The 17872-nt window shown below is 44.7% G+C and overlaps 1 protein-coding gene across 1 annotated transcript in view; it reads left to right on the forward strand.

The window, feature by feature from the left end:
- Positions 1 to 13881: 13881 nt before the first annotated feature.
- ei24 (EI24 autophagy associated transmembrane protein) overlaps positions 13882 to 17872 on the forward strand; it is a 39909-nt gene continuing 35918 nt past the window's right edge. The window contains exon 1 of the mRNA XM_080182220.1: positions 13882 to 13947. The gene's annotated coding sequence lies outside the window, so the exon portion shown is untranslated. The remainder of the gene's footprint in view (positions 13948 to 17872) is intronic.

Genomic DNA, 17872 nt, shown 5'->3' on the forward strand with positions numbered 1-17872 from the left:
GTGAATTGTTTATTTACACTGATTCAAATAAAGTGGTACATTTTGATCTCCACATTTATTTGTATCTGTTTTTATCATCTGTCCTTCCAACACCAGCTGAACTTGCAACCTCTCTGGATATTGCTGTGGGATTTCTTCGTACATTTACAAGAGAGGTGAGAAAGACCCCTCAGTTCAGCATTTCTTCTGACAGCCTTTGAGATGCCTTCCCGAATCCCCAGAACTTGAGGAGCCTGAAGTCAGAGGGAAGTGTAAAACTAAACACTGGATTCTGCTTTTGCACAGGGCATGTGTGGTGTGACAGCTGGAGCAGTAGAAGTGCAACTGGAGTGCTGTTTTGACCATCCCTTTCCAGTAATTGTTCCATACCAATTCTATGCCCAGTCAATGTCTGCCAATGCCTCTTGTGTCCAATCAATGTACACCATGGCTTGGTATGAATTGAATCCCCTTAACTTCAAGGTAGACAGTCCTACATTTATCAAGGAGAGACTACTGTCCCTCAAAGCAATAAGACATTTCTTCACTTTGGCAGCCCAATCCGTCACACAAAACAGCCTCCCATCCATTGACACTGTCTACACTTCGCCTCGGCAAAGTAACCAGCATAATTAAGCCACACACCCAGGACATTCTCTCTTCCACCTTCTTCTGTTGGGGGAAAAAGATACAAAAGTCTGAGGTCACGTACCAACCAATGCAAGAACAGCTTCTTCCCTGCTATTATCAGAATTTTGAATGGACCTACCTCATTAAGTTGATTTTTCTCTACAGCCTAGCTAGAACTGTAACCACTACATTCTATACTTTCTCGTTTCCTTCTCTATGAACGGTAGCATGCAAGAAACAAAACATTTCACTTTATGCTAATACATGTGACAATAATCAAATCAAATCGGTGTGAAATATTAATCAGACGAGATTAAATTATAGAATCACAGAACCCTACTGTGCAGAAAGAGGCCCTTCGGCCCATCGAGTCTGCACCGAACACAATCAGACCCAGACCTTACCCCCATATTATACCCACTAATCCCGCTAACCTACGCATTCCTAGACACTAAGAGGCAATTTCTTAGCACGGTCAATCAATCAACCTAATCCACTCATCTTTGGACTGTGGGAGGAAACCAGAGTACGTGGAGGAAACCCATTGCAGACATGAGGAGAATGTGCAAACTCCACACAGAGCGACCCAAGCCGGGAATAGGACCCTGGAGCTCTGAAGCAGCAGTACTAACCACTGTGCTACTGTGCTGCCCAATCTGCACTATTTATTTTTCATTAGTTCTTGGGATGCAAGCAGAGGCAGAGCTGGTATTTATTGCCCATCCCTTGTTGTTCTGAGAAGGTGGTGGGGGATTTCTTGAACCATCGAAAAATGACATTTTTAAATTAAGTGGCTTGCTAGCTCACATCAGAGGGCAATTAGCAGTTAGTGACAATGACCTGGGACGGTGAGCCAAAGGTCAGACTGGCTGAAGTACCAGGTTTCCTTCCTTAAAGATGTTAGTGAACCAGCTTTGTTTGAGCACCATTCGAATTCTCAAAATTTCTTTGTGGGATTTGAATTCCTTTTTGCTGGATGATTTGTCCAGTAAATGCACCAACAACAACATGCATCACTGATTTCAATATGCAATATGGCAAAACGCAATGAGTAATCTGCAGCTCCATTATGAGGTTATTGGGTTCAGGGCAAGGAACAATGGGCTAGCCAGCTGCAATCTCCAGATAAAGTAAATCTGGAGAGCTTCTGTCTCTCAGGACACTTTGGAGCAAAGACAAACTGAATTAGAAGTATAGCGATTACCTCATCCTGAGCTTGCTGCCCCCACACCTTCTACCCATTCCTGACTAGCTGAGGCTGATCTAAGACACTTCACCTTTGGAAGAAGACTGGGACATTCAACGTATTAGCCTGGAATGAAAGGTAATTTTAGCCTAAGCATACCAACACAAAATTTACTCAGTCTGACAGGCTATCTATTGATTCCAAGTCCACAGGACTCAACTTTGCTATTTTCTTGTTCTTCATTTATTGTTGCCATTGTGTAGGGGCCAGGAATGCACTGTCCCATTTCTGCATATCTGCAGAGTTGAAGCATGGGAAGAGCCGCTGCTGTGAGGTGACGGGAGTGGCACAGGCATCGCATCCCCTGTATACTCCGCAAATATGGTGAAGGAGCAAGATCAAATGAACAGATTCACGACACAAATATTCGCCAACAACTCTGTAGAGAACAGTTTCCTATTCACTCGCACAAGCGAGAAAAATGGGCCTTGTTCTGGTGCTCTAGTTCTTTGCTTAACGTTGTGGTTGCATTCCTGAAATGTGCAACTTAAAATGGCAATCAAAACAGGTTTTCCAATTGAAACCATAGAAAATTACAGCTCAGAAACAGGCCTTTTGGCCCTTGTCTGTGCCAAATCATTTTTTGCCTAGTCCCATTGACCTGCACTTGGACCATATCCCTCCACACCCCTCTCATCCATGAACCTGTCCAAGTTTTTCTTAAATGTTAAAAGTGACCCCGCATTTAACACTTTATCCGGCAGCTCATTCCACACTCCCACCGCTCTCTGTGTGAAGAAGCTCCCCCCCCCCAACATTCCCTTTAAACTTTTCTCCTTTCACCCTTAACCCATGCCCTCTGTTTTTTTCTCCCCTAGCCTCAGTGGAAAAAGCCTCTATCTATACCCATCAAAATCTTATCCACCTCTATCAAATCTCCTCTCATTCTTCTACGCTCCAGGGAATAAAGTCCTAACCTGTTCAATCTCTGTAACTCAGCTTCTCAAGTCACAGCAACGTCCTTGTGAACCTTCTCTGCACTCTTTCAACCTTATTTACATCCTTCCTGTAACTGGGTGACCAAAACTGTACACAATAGTATAAATTCGGCCTCACCAATGCCTTATATAACCTTACCATAACACTCCAACCTTTATACTCGATACTCCGATTTACCAATGTAAAAACTGTGGTTAGCTTCTGTGGGATCTTTCTCATCAGAAAAAGAAACAAACCCTGTTTGTTTAAAAGCAGTACATTTTTAAATGAAACTTTTTAAAAATACAATTTAAAAATGTAAAAGGAAATATGCTAACTCTTCAACTTGTAGCCTTTCTGCCTCTCCTGCTCCCCTTCCATTGGCCATGTTTTCCAACCCTCCTGCTCCCTGACCCTTTCACTGGCTCACTCGCCAACCCTCACACTGACCAGCCCTCCTGCTCACTGTGGTTCAAGGACTCAGGAGAGGAGTGACAAGAGACAGGACTTGTAATGAGAGCAGCTTCGAGTTGCATGGTCACAAAGGGAAGGCGTGAACTATAGAGTCTGCGAGCAGCAAGATTAGCACCCAGCGGGAGGGTTGGGGAGCTATAAAGACTGTTTCAAAATGGCAACGATCGGGCCATCTAATTGTATGTCAAACATAGCCCATAACAATGATACTGTGAATCCACAACATTAACACAAATAGTGATTCCATTACAAATACATTAAGTTGAAACAACTTGAAATGGGGCAATACCTGGGATCTGTACTTGTAAAGACTCGCATTTCAACCAATATCTTGCAATTGTGTCTGTACATGCCCTGTTTGTGAATTCACCTCTCCACTCATCTGATGAAGGAGCAGCGCTCCGAAAGCTCGTGATTTCAAATAAATCTGTTGGGTTTTAACCTGGTGTTATGAGACGGGGCAATATAAAGTGAGGGTGTATTTAAAGGAGCACTCAAGTTGTAGCTAAGGTGCTTGGGCTGAGCAAAGGTTGGCGGAAACATTGTGGTGCATTACTGGAGCAGTTTGCAGATTTCTGCAAAAGCATTGTCTTATATAGGACATTAGTTGCAAATGCCACTCGCTCTTCAGCATAGGCAGAAAGGAAAGGGAGAGGAGAGGGGCCCTTCAAAAATGGCCTACCACGGTTTCTGGGAGCACTAGTCCTTCTCTGGGATGAACCAAGAGCAACATGTTAGGAGATCCCACATCACTAAGGAGGTGGTTAGGGAATTGTGTCACCTCCTTTACGAGCACCTGGGGTCAGAAATGCAGGCAGATGGACCCTTCAAATAAGGTGCGTGACGTCAGCAATATGCCTGTCATTTATCCTTACTGCAATTTAACAGGGAGAAGGAGACCTGTGCCCAAACATGCAGCCTAGCAGGTTTCACCCTGTGGGCTCCTGGCCAGTGAAGGGTGGTGGGGCAGTGGTGAGGAGACAGAAAGGGGAGTTCAGTATGTCCTTTCTAGGTTCTTGTGCCAAAGTATGCCTTCCGCTCTCCATCCCTGCATCCACCTTCAGCTTTTGCCTTTGCCCCGCACCCCCCCCAAATACTCATCTCACCAAGGGCATAGTACTGCAGATGCTGGAAAGATAGGTTAAAAACATGCTGGGAGTACTCAGCAAGTCTGGCAGCATGTTTGGAGAAAAACAATTCAGGTTGATCACCTTTCATCAGAAAGTTTTAATGAAAGATCATCATTCTGATACATTACCTCTTTCCCTCCACAAATGCTGCCCGACATGTTTAGTATTTCCAGCAAAATTTATTTCAAATCTCTTTATTTCAGTTCCCTGACTTACCTGAGTTCCAGGGTATCCATGTTTGCTCTTTTTCCCAGGCTTCCTGCAGTACTGGTGATGGCCAGCGCTCTCAGCAGCGCTGTTGGTACTGTACAGATACTCACCTCTGATTGGCTGACAGCTCTGTGAGGTGGGACATCCTCCTGAAGAAGTGTGGAAGTATTTATTACCTGATAATAATGAAAGGTCTGTCGGCTGATTAGTTAAAGTGAGGCAAGCCAGCCGAGCAAAGGCACACACACCACTAACATTTATGTCAAGATGTGGGCAGCTCGCCCTCATCATAAAATCCACTCTTTGGAGCCTCAAACCAGAGCAAAGACAATTCTCACAGCTGCTGTGAAGATCACTGTCACTTTTCTTCTGAACTGGTTCCATCCGGGTGGCAGCTAGTGACATTTGCTGCAATTTGGTGCCTGCAGAAATATCCAAGGACTCAGAATCATAGAATCCCTACAGTGCAAAAGGAGGCCATTTGGCCCATTGAGTCTGCACAGATCACAATCCCACCCAGACCCTATCCCTGTAACCCTATGAATTTACCCTGCTGGTCTCATTGTTAATTCTCCTGACACCGAGGGCAACTTAGCATGGCAAACCAATCTAACTTGCACATCTTTGGACTATGGGAGGAAACCAGAATACCTGAAGGAAATCCACACACAAAACACAGACAGAACATGCAGACTCCTCACAGACAGTGATCCGAAGCTGGAACTGAACCCAGGTCCCTGGTGTTGTAGGGCAGCAGTACTCAGGGATGGCTCTGTGCCACCTCCGTGAGCACAAGGTGTTCCGCTCCAAGTATGAATCAATTGACCCACGAGCAAGCTTTTATCAAAACATACTTTATTTAAGATCACGGAATATAACAAGAAGAATGAATTTTATCAATTAAAATGCTTAAACATGACAAGATATAATTCTTAATAGCTATCCATCTCTATTATTCCAATCACAAGCAGTATCCATGTACATATATCTGTTCTTCTGAACCAGCTGGCCCCAGAAGCAGATATGCTGACATGGATCTTATATTTCCAGTCTTTGAACACCTTGGGACAGAGATCCAGACTGACACCTGTCTTCTAACTCTCATACAGAAGACTCTTGAAGAAAGATCCACTTCCAAACAGTAGAATTTCAGAGGAAGATATCTTTTTCCTCGCAGATTCTAGTCTCTAACCTCAGAGGAAAAGAGAGGCACTGCTCTCCAACAACTCCAACCAGCTTCTAAGCTTGGATTTTCTGTGTAAGCCTAGCTCCACTCAGTCAACTGATTTGATCCCTGCCAATCATCCTGATCAAACTGTACTCTGCAAAATCCCAGGGGAACACCATCAACAACAGGACAACATTAATCCAGATTAAAATAAGCATTCTAGCGATTAGGAACTATTTTGCTGCTGCAGGGACAACAGAGGATGCCAGTTACAGACCAGTGGCACCGGACTGTTAAAGGTAGGTGTCTCAAAAATGGCACAGTTATGTCACGAGGGCCTTCAGTGAAAATGAATGTACATACAGAATAGGAGCAGAAGCAGGCCATTCTGACCCTAGAGCCTGCTCTGCCATTCAATAGACCATGACTGAACTGTTTTATGTTTTGAATTTCACATTCCCATCTACCCCCAATTTTGATTCCCTTGCATACTAAGAATCTATTTGCCTTCACCTTAAAAATATTCACTGCCTTCTGACACAGACTTCCAAAGTCATACAACTCTCAAATAAAATCTCTTCATCTCTGCCTTAAAAGGGCGACCACTAATTTTAAAATACCCCATTAGTTTTTGACCCGCCCACAAAAGGAACATGTTTCACGCCCACCTTATCAAGACAATTTGGGATCTTATGTACTTCGATCAAGTCACCCCTCATTCTATACTTCAATGAAAACAAGTCGAGTCTCCTCCTATCTTCATAAGACAACCCACTGATTTGAGGCATCAATCAAGTAAACTTCCTCTGAACCATCTCCAATACATTTACATTCTTCCTTAAATAAGGAGACCAAAGCTACCACAGTATTTGAGATGTGGTCTCACCGAAGCCCTGTATAACTAAAGCATAACATCCTCATTTTTATGTTCAACTGCCGACGTATTAAAGGATAGTATTTCATTAGCCTTCTTGATTATGGGCTGCACCTGCATACTAATATCTTGTGACCAAACGAATCCCCTGCATTTTGGATTTCTACAGTAATATTCTGCTTCTTTCCCTTCCTGCCAAAGTGAACAACTTTACATTTTACCACATTATATTCCATCTGCCATATTTCTGCCCACTCATTTAACCTAACCACATTCATTTGCAAATTCTACTAAAGGGAAACATTTCTTCCTTTGGTCTGTGTGCAATCAAGATCCTGACTTTCCTGCTGCTTGCCATGATCCTGCTCCCATGCCCACATGTCTGCTCTTGGCCTGTTGCAATGTTCCAGCGAAGTTCAACACAAACTGAAGGAACAGCATCTCATCTTCTAGCTAAGCACACTACAGCCATCCACTTTCAACATCGAATTCAACAACTTCAGATGATTCACTCTACCCCACCTCAACCCCTTTGTTTTCTTTTTATTTAATTTTAAACTGTTCTCTACGTTTTATTTCTTTATTGTCTTTCTTCATTTTTCTTTCCCCCCATTCTTTCCATCTATTTTATCCCCTTTTTTTTAAACGTTTCTTCCCCCTTTGCCTCCTTTTTCTCAATTTTACCTCTCTCCCACCCATCTCCCCCCACATCTTCATCTGTCACAGGTTACCCTCTGATTCTTTGCCATTTATTTGGCCATTCACGCCTTCTATTTTCTCTACAGACTGCCATTAGCACCTCTAGCTTTTCCCCTTGTTTTTGTGGCTATGACTCACTTATCATTCCCTCACCCTCCAGTATAAACATCAACTACTTTCTTTGCCTTTTAGCTTTGACAAAAGGTCATCTGGGCTTGAAACGTCAGCTCTTTTCTCTCCTTACAGATGCTGCCAGACCTGCTGAGATTTTCCAGCATCCACAGTGATGTGCTTTCTTCCAATCTACCCTAGCTATGTCCCTGACAATTTTGTACCCCTCAATCAGGTCGCCTCTATTTTCTCTGCTTGAAGGAAAACAAACCCAGCCTAACCAGCCTCTCTTCATAGCTAAAATGCTCCAGCCCAGGCAACATCCAAGTGAATTTCCTTGGCACCCTCTCTACTGCAATCACATGCTACCTGTCGTGTGGCAACCAAAATTGGTGACCACAATGCTCAAGCTGTGGCCTAAAAAGTATTTTATATAGCTCCATCATACCTCCCTCTCTTATATTCTATGTTTCGGCCAATAAAAACCAAATGCCTTTTTAAACACTTCATCTGTCTTTCTTGTTGCCTTATGATTTATACACGCAAGGTCATTGTGGTCGTCTGTACTTCTTAACATCCTACCATTCACTATATAGTCCCCTGCTTTGTTAGTCTTTCTAAAATGCATCAACTCACATTTTTCAGGGTTAAAATTCTATTTAGCACTGTTCTGCCCAGCTTGTCTATTTTGTCCTGTAATCTAAGACCTTCCTCCTCACTATATACCATGGCACCAGTTTTCATTTTATCTGTGAACCTACCAATCATTCATGCCCCCTATATTTGCATCTAAATCATTACTATAGACTACAAACAATAAGGAATCCAGCACTGATTCCTGTAGTGCACCACTGCACACCGGCTTCTAGTTACCAATACAAGCTTTGACCATTACTCTCTGACTCCTGCCACTAAGCCAATTTTGAATCCAATTTGCCAAACTGCCCTCGATCATATGTGCTCTTACCTTCTTAATTAGTCTCCCGTGTGGAACCTTGTCAAAAGCCTTGTCCATGTAGGCTACATCAACTGCACCGCCCTGATCTACTCACCCAGTAACCTGCTTGAAAAATTCAATCAAATTTGTTAGACATGATGATCCTCAATTAATCCCTGCCTCTCCAAGTGAAGATTAATTTTGTCCCACAGAATTTTTCCCATAATTTCCCTACCACTAATGTTAGACTCATGGCCAATATTGCCTGTTTTTTCCCCAATTCTCTTCTTGAATAATCAAAATTAACTGTTTTCCAGTCCTTTGGCATCTCTCTTGTGGCCAGAAAGGACCTGAAATTTAGCAAAGTCCCTGCAATCTTCACCTTTGCCTCACTCAGCAACCTAGGAAAAATCTCATCTGGGCCTGGAAATTTATCCACTTTTAAGCCCTAAACTAAAACTGCCAGCACTTCCTCCTTCTCAATACCAATTTGTTCAATTATATCACAGTCCCCCTCCCTGCTTTCAATACTGATACCATCCTTCTCCATAGTGAACACAGATGCAAAATACTCATTTACATCTCACCTACACCTTTCAGCTCCACACACACATTGCCATTTTGCTCCCTAATGGACAATACTCTTTCCCTGTATACCCTGTTGCCCTGAATATTATAAAACACCTTGGGATCCTTTTCTATTTTGCCCACTAGTATTTTTTCATGCCCCCTCTTCACTCTCCTAATTTATTTTTTAAAGTTAAAAGGTAAAGGTAAAATCACCACAGTCCCAGATGACCACATGCTGCTCTCCTCTCTGAGGGGGAGAGTTGACTGGTGGTGATTTAACCTGAGGACCAACCACGCCTCAGGCAAGGGGCAAGGTTGAGAAGTAATCTCAGGCAGTACGGGAATTGAGCCAACACTGTTGGCGTTGCTCAGCAGCACTCACCAATTGGCCAGGTCAGGTTGCTCATTCTTCCTGCAGTACCTACTCCTGTGGGTCAGTTGACTGAAACTGGAGGTGGATTCTGAAGGGGTCGTGGCAGCGATGAACGTTGTGATGCTGGAGTTGGATTCGCCTCAGGAGTCACCTTGATCAGAAACTTGATAGTCCACCCAAGGGTGTGAACGACCGGCTTATGACATTACAGCTTCCACTACAGAACAGAAGTCAAACCACCCTGATCAGCGCCTATGCCCCCACAACGAACAACCCGGACGAGATGAAAGACAAGTTCTACGAAGAACTAGACGCCCCACTATCAGCAGTGAGCAGTACCGACAAGCTGATCTTGCTTGGCAATTTCAGTGCAAGAGTAGGGTGTGACTCTGCAATCTGGCAGGGAGTCATTGGGAGGCATGGAGTCGGCAAGTGTAACAGTAATGGCCTACTCTTAATGAAGACCTGTGCAGCACATGGCCTCCTCATCACCAACACAACCTTCCGTCTGCCTACCCGTAACAAGACCTCATGGATGTACTCCCACTCGAAGCATTGCCATTTTATTGACTATGTCATTGTCAGGAGAAAAGACAGGCAGGATGTCAGGGTGACCAAGGCCATGTGTTGCCTGGATTGGGAGGCATGCCTTTTGAAGATAGGTTGAGGGAGCTAGGTCTCTTCTCCCTGGAGAAACAAAGGTTGAGAGGTGACCTGATAGAGGTTTATAAAATGTTGAGAGGAATAGACAGGGTGGATTCTCAGAGGCTATTTCCCAGGGCTGAAACGGTCGCTACGAGAGGACACAGATTTAAGGTGCTGGGGAGCAAGTACAGAGGAGACGTTAGGGGTAAATTTTTCACTCAGAGGGTGGTGAGTGAGTGGAATCGGCTGCCATTGGTGGTGGTAGAGGCGAACTCGCTGGGGTCTTTTAAAAGACTTCTGGATGAGTACATGGGATTTAATGGGATTGGGAGATGATCGGCACAACTTGTGGGCCGAAGGGCCTGTTTGTGCCGCAGTGTTCTATGTTCTATGCACAGATGGTACAACTCTGTTTACAGAGAAGGCTCAGATTCTGCAGAGATGGGCGAAACATTTTGAAGCTGTCCTCAACTGACCATCATCTATTAACGATGAGGCAATAGACAGGATTCCCCAGGTTGATATCAACAGCACCATGGATGACTCACTGGTAGTAGCCAAAGTCATGAAAGCTGTCAGCCAGCTATCGAATGGCAAAGACCCAGGGGCAGATGCCATAACCACAGAGATCTATAAAGCTGCTGGTCCTGCACTTATCGAGTTGTTCCAGTCCTTTTGGAAGCAAGGATACATTCCACAGAAACTTAAAGATGCTTCTGTCGTACACCTCTACAAGAGGAAGGGCAATCGGCAAGTATGTGATAACCACCAAGGAATCTGGCTGCTCTCCATCACAGGGAAAACCCTCGCAAGAGTCCTGCTAAATCGTCTGGTCACTCATTTGGATCTGGGCCTGCTTCCAGAGTCAGCATGGCTTCTGCAAAGGTCATGGGACTACTGACATGATTTTTGCTGCGTGCCAACTTCAGGAGAAGCGTCAGGAGCAGAATCGCGAGCTCTACACAACCTTTGTTGACCTCACAAAAGCCTTCGACACTGTAAGCCGACAAGGCCTGTGGAGGATCATGTCAAAGTTCGGCTGTCCCACAAATTCATTCAGATGGTACGCCAGTTCCATGATGGCATGATGGCCAGAGTACTGCATGGCGGAGAATCCTCTGAGGCATTCCCAGTCACCAATGGCGTCAAACAGGGCTGTGTGCTTGCACCAACACTGTTCAGTATGATGTTTACTGCCATGCTGAATGATGCCTTCTAGGACAGTGTTGCTGGAATCAGCCTCAAGTACAGAGTGGATGGGAAGCTGTTCAACCTGAGGAGACTTCAAGCTATTACCAAAGTGAAAGAGACTGTTCTGAGAGATTTCGTCTTTGCCGACGACTGCGCCCCGTATGCTGGCTCACAGCCAGGGATGCAAGTCAGTATGGACAAATTTTCCACGGCTTGTGACAACTTTGGACTCACCATCAACATTAAAAAGACTAAAGTCATGCACCAGCCTGCTCCTCATGCACTGTACACAGAACCCATAATCACAATCAAAGGACATTAGTGAGCCAAATGGGTTTTTCCAACAATCAACAATGGTTTCATGGTCATCAGTAGATTCTTAATTCCAGATATTTTTTATTGAATTCAAATTCCACCATCTGCTGTGGCGGGATTCAAACCTGGGTCCCCAGAACATTAGCTAGTTTCTGGATTAATAGTCTAGCAATAACACCACTAGGCCATTGATATGATTGAATGAATAGGCCATTGACTCCCCACATTAAGACCTTGGACCATAATATGTAGAAACAGAAATATATTGAATAGTTCTGCCATTCAATTAAATCATAGCTGAACTGATTTAATTACCTGTCATGCCATCTTTATTGTGTTTTCTTTAATTAGGCTTTCAGGTTTAGAAATATCACTCAGTTCATGTTAAAAATGGCATTAGATACTGCAAAAGCAATGGGCCCTGATAACATTCTGGCAATAGTACTGAAGACTTGTGCTCCAAAACTTGCCACTCCCCTAGCCAAAGTCTTCCCGTACAGTTACAACACTGGCATTTACCCAAGAATGTGAAAGAATTGCCCAGCTATGTTCTGTACACAAAAAGCAGGACAAATCCTAACCTGGCCAATTACCACCAAATGAGTCTACTCTCGATCATCAGTAAAGTGATAGAAGGGGTCATCAACGGTGCTATGAAACAGCACCTGCTCATCATCACCTGCTCAACCCAGTTTGGGTTTTGCCAGGATCACTCAGCTCCTGACCTCATTACAGTCCTGGTTCAAACACTGAACAAAAGAACTGAATTCCAGAGGTGAGGCGAGAGTGACAGCCCTTGACATAAAGGCTGCATTTGACCGAATGTGACATCAAGGAGCCCTAGCAAAACTAGAATCAGTGAGTATCAGGGGGCAAACTTTCAGCTGGTTGGAGTCATGCCTGGTACATAGGAAGATGGTTGTGGTTGTGAAGAGTCAGTCATCATCTCAGCTCCAGGACATCTCTGCAGGAGTCTCTCAGGGGAGTGTCCTAGGCCCAACAATCTTCAGCTGCTTCATCAAAGACCTTCCCTCCGTCATAAGGTCAGAAATGGGGCTGTTCGTCGATGATTGTACAATATTCAGCACCATTTGCAACTCTTCAGATATTGAAGCAGTCCATGTTCAAATGCAACAATATCTGAACAAATCCAGGCTTGGGCTGACAAGTGGCAAGTAACATTCACGCCACATAAATGCCAGGCAATGACCATCACTGATAAGAGACACTCTAACCACCACCCTTTGACATTCAAAAGTGTAGCCATCACTGAGTACCCCACTGTCAACATCCATGGGATTACCATTGGCCAGAAACTCAACTGGATTCACCACATGAACATAGTGGCTACAAGAGCAGGTCAGAGGACAGGAATACTGTAGCGAGTAACTCACCTCCTGACTCCCCAAAGCCTATCCACCATCTACAAGGCACAAGTCAGGAGTGTGATGGAATATTCCCCACTTGCCTGAATGGGAGCAGCTCCAACAACACCCAAGAAGCTTGACACCATCCAGGGCATAACAGCCTGCTTGACTGGCACCACATCCACTCTGTCCACCATCAACGCTCAGTAGCAGCAGTGTGTACAATCTACAAGACGCACTGCAGCAATTCACCAAAGATCCTTAGACAGCACCTTCCAAACCCTCGGCCACTTCCATGTAGGAGGACAAGGGCAGCAGATACATGGGAACACCAGTACCTCTGTAAGTTGCCCTCCAAGCCTCTCGCCATCCTGGCTTGGAAACATATCACCGTTCCTCCACAGTCGCTGGATCAAAATCCTGGAATTCCCTCCCTAACGGCATTGTGAGTCAACCCACAGAACGTGGAACGCAATGATTCAGCTCATCACCACCTTCTCAAGGGGCAACTAGGGATGGGCCATAAATGCTGACCAGCCAGTGATGTTCATGTCCCACAAATTAAAATAAAAAAAACATATTTCTGCTAATATGTTACTCCCAGCTAGGTACAGAGTAGCTTGAATGAAGAATCTTAATTTACATGGCTTGTAATCATTCACAACTATAACAGTTGATCATAAAACAGCTTAATATTGACTATAAAATAAATCTGTGCCTCACGTGCACTCCAGGGTCATTTGCCTCACGTAATGGACGCCGGAAGTTGTAGTTCACAGCGCGGTGCCTGCCGGAAGTTGTAGTTCACAGCGCTGTACATGCCGGAAGTTGTAGTTCACTGCGCGGGGCCCGTCGGAAGTTGTAGTTCACAGCGCAGTGCCTGCGGGAGTTGTAGTTCACAACCCCCGTGTCTGCCGGAAGTTGTAGTTCTTAGCTCTGTGCCTGCCGGGTGCTGATGGTCTCGGCGCGGTGCCTGCCGGGAGTTGTAGTTCTCCTCGGCGCCTAGAGAAACTACATTTCCCGTCGCCCGGCGGGCAGCACATGCGCACACAGGCAGTAGCTGTGACCGGGCCTCGGTTTGTGGTGAGCGCCGGTTTCTTGAGGTGGCGGGTGAGTATTGTTTGGTGGCGGGGAGAAGAGGAAGGGAATCTGGGCAACCGGCAAGGGTGGGTAGGGAGATAGCACTTGAGAGAATGGCGGAATACCGTCTTGTTTGTTTGCTTGGGGAGTGGGGGGGATTGTGGATGGCGGCAGTGCCGGGGGTATTGTCCTGATGCTGTGAGGGGGGTTGGCAGGGAGAGCATCTCTCTGTTCCCGGGAGACAGAACCCTGCCTCAGTGAAACAGAGACTCCGAGTTAATGGGGAGTAGGGGAGAGAGAAAGAAAGAGGCCCTGCCTTGTTAAAGGGCATTGTCTGGATGGAGAGGAGAGGGGGGCACACACAGGAATCCCTTTGCCAGTGGATTTTGATGGAGAGTTATTTCCATCAACCTGCAAAAAAGCATATTGATCTGTTTCAACCAGATTTCTGGAAACAAAATTGACAAAATACAAAGAGGGATTGCTGCTTTAAGGCATCTTTGTTGACACTGGTGTATTTGGTGTTGTGGGTATGATGATATTTGTCACCCTTCAGAATTGACCACACCAGTGTTGGCAAAGTCTTCTTTGTTGCAGTGACACCCCATTAAGTTTGGGAATTGTAAGTTTTATGTGGTATCTTAACAGAATAAATATTTCTGCTGGATTGTGGAGGTAGCAATATGCTTGCAAGTCATAGCAGATAAAGATAGTTTAACATTGTCGTATAAGTTAATACAAGTTTCGGATTGGGTAATTCTGTGTTTCTTAGGAGCTTCAGACTTAATTTGACACAAATTGTCTAAACTATGTGATTGTATTGGCATAAAGCAGGCACTCCTCAAGGGTAAATCTTGAGCTAATGTCAGCAATGTGTATCCTAACTTAGAATTCCCTGACTCAGTTCACCTTCTCATATCCACCACTTCTCCCTCAAAAACCTGCCTTATTCCCCAAATGTGCTGGTTATAAATTTTGTTTCGTGCCAGCAAGGAAGCAGCATTTGTTGGTGAAAATATAGACAATGGTATAATCCATGTCCAAACATCTTTGTGATGCAACATTGCTCACACCGCTAGGAAACAATATACCTGGGCAGCTCCATTAATGCAGCCGGTTTGAGTGCTAAATCTGGATTGTAGTGCCAGAGTTTAAAATTACACAAGCTTCAAGGCTTTTGTCCATGAACCCCTTTTTATTGGAGTAATTGCTAGGCAATGGTTCAGCTGCAAACTAAGCATAGGTGGAAAGAAGCATTAGGAGTCTCTTCCCTACACCCCCAAACAGTCAATTGCTCTTACAGTACTCACTGTCTGGAGTTACACATGAATAAAAGTTACTCTTGTGAGTAAGGTGCAAGGTGCTGATGACACCAAGATTGGGGGAAAGGCAAATTGTGCGGAGGGTGTGGAGAGTCTGCAGAAGGATCTAGATAGGCTGGGCGAATGGGCCAGGAACTGGCAAATGGAATTTAATGTTGGCAAGTGTGAGGTGGTCCACTTTGGTAGGAAGAATGGTAGGAAGGACTATTACTTACGTGGCGAAAAACTGCAGCAGGCGACGGTGCAGAGGGACCTCGGGGTCCTTGTGCATGAGTCGCAAAAACCCAGCTTGCAGGTGCAGCAGGTGGTCAGGAAGGCGAATGGGATGCTGGCCTTCATAGCGAGGGGGATTGAATATAAAAGTAGGGAGGTCTTGCTGCAGCTGTATAGGGCATTGGTGAGGCCGCAGCTGGAGTACTGTGTGCAGTTTTGGGCGCCGCACCTGTGCAAGGATATTTTGGCCCTGGAGGGAGTGCAGAGGAGGTTTACTAGGCTGATACCGGAGTTGAGGGGATTGAGCTATGAGGAGAGGCTGAATAAACTAGGCTTGTACTCGTTAGAGTTTAGAAGAATGAGGGGAGATCTCATTGAGATGTATAAGATGATGAATGGGATGGATAGGATAGAGGTGGAGAGACTCTTCCTGCTCAAAAAAGACAGTAGGACTAGGGGGCACAGCCTCAAGATAAAGGGGAGACGGTTTAGAACGGAGTTGAGGAGGAACTTCTTCACTCAAAGGGTGGTGAATCTCTGGAATTCTCTGCCCGTTGAAGTGGTGGAGGCTGCCTCGCTAAATATTTTTAAGACGCGGGTTGATGGGTTCTTGATAAGAGAGGGGATTAAGGGTTATGGGGAGAGGGCGGGAAAGTGGAACTGAGCCACAACAGATCAGCCATGATCTTATTGAATGGCGGGGCAGGCTCGAAGGGCTAGATGGCCTACTCCTGCTCCTATTTCTTATGTATATTCTGGAACGGATGAATGCCATACTGCTAACATAAACTCGTGAGTGTTTTCAGAACCGGAGGGAGAAAACAAGAAGTGACAAATGAAATGCACACTGTTTTTTTAAGTTGCCACGGCGCATGCGATATTTAACAGCAAATATATGTAAGTGATGACTCATCAGAAAGGTATTTTCAAAACAGCTCCATCCAAAAATAAAGATCCCAGTAAAACATAACACCGAAAAATAATCTAATCACCCACGCAAGTTGCCGTATGTCTGTTAATAAACCCTTTTACACAATGACATTATTTCAGAACCATAAATTATCACTCTGCAGATTTATAGCACTATTTGACCCCAGTGTACCACTGTAGCTCTTTGCTAGAGAAATAGAAACCAGCGCTGTGTTGTACCCAGTGACATAAGAACTAGGAGCAGGATAGGCCATCTGGCCCCTCGAGCCTGCTCTGCCATTCAATAAGATCATTACTGTTCTTTTTGTGGACTGACCTCCACTTACCTGCCCACTCACCATGACCCTTAATTCCTTTACTGTTTTAAAAATTTATTTTTCTTTGCCTTAAAAATATTCAGTGAGATAGCCTCAACTGCTTCACTGGGCAGAGAATTCCACAGATTCACAATCCTTTGGGTGAAGAAATTCCTCCTCAACTCAGTCCATGCCTCCTAGTTCAAGTTTCACCTGCCAGTGGAAACCACTTCCCTGCTTCTATCTTATCTATTCCCTTCATAATTTTATATGTTTCTATAATATCTCCCCTCATTTTTCTGAATTCCAACGAGTATAGCCCCAGTCTACTCAGTCTCTCTCATAAGCCAACCCTCTCAACTTCGAAATCAACCTAACGAATCTCCTCTGCACTCCCTCCAATGCCAGTATATCCTTTCTCAAGTAAGGAGACCAAAACTGTACACGGTACTCCAGGTGTGGCCTCACCAGCACCTTGTACAGCTGCAACATTATCTTGCTATTTTTAAACTCCATCCCTCGAGCAATGAAGGACAACGTTCTGTTTGTCTTAATTAACTGCTGCACCTGCAAACCAACTTTTTGTGATTCATGCACAAGGACACCCAGGTCCCTCTGCACAACAGCATGCTGCAATTTTTTAGCATTTAAATAATAGTCCATTTTGCTGTTATTCATACCAAAATGGATGACCTCACATTTACCAATATTGAACTCCATCTGCCAGAGCCTTGCCCACTCACTTAGACTATCTATATCCTTTGCAGACTTTCAGCGTCCTCTGCACACTTTGCTCTGCCACTCACCTTAGTGTCATCTGTCAATTTTGACACATTACATTTGGTCCCCGCCCCAACACTGATCCCTGAGGCACACCACTAGTCACTGATTGCCAACCAGAAAGACACCCATTTACCCCCACTTTTTGCTTTCTGTTAATTAACCAATCCTTTATCAATGCTAATACATTACCCGTAACATCATGTCCCTTTATCTTAAGCAGCAACCTTTGGTATGGCATCTTGTCACCTTGCCTTCTGGGAATCCAGATACGCCAACCCATAGCACATGTAATGTTCTTAAAGAATTCCACCAAATTAGTCCAATGTGATCTGCCCTTCATGAACCCGTGCTGCAGTTTCCCAATGGGACAATTTATATCAATTTTATAATGTCTCGCTATTTCTTCCGTGA

The sequence above is a fragment of the Carcharhinus amblyrhynchos genome, unplaced genomic scaffold (assembly GCF_965287045.1).
Source record: "Carcharhinus amblyrhynchos unplaced genomic scaffold, sCarAmb.v2.hapA scaffold_49, whole genome shotgun sequence".
NCBI classification, from domain to species: domain Eukaryota; kingdom Metazoa; phylum Chordata; class Chondrichthyes; order Carcharhiniformes; family Carcharhinidae; genus Carcharhinus; species Carcharhinus amblyrhynchos.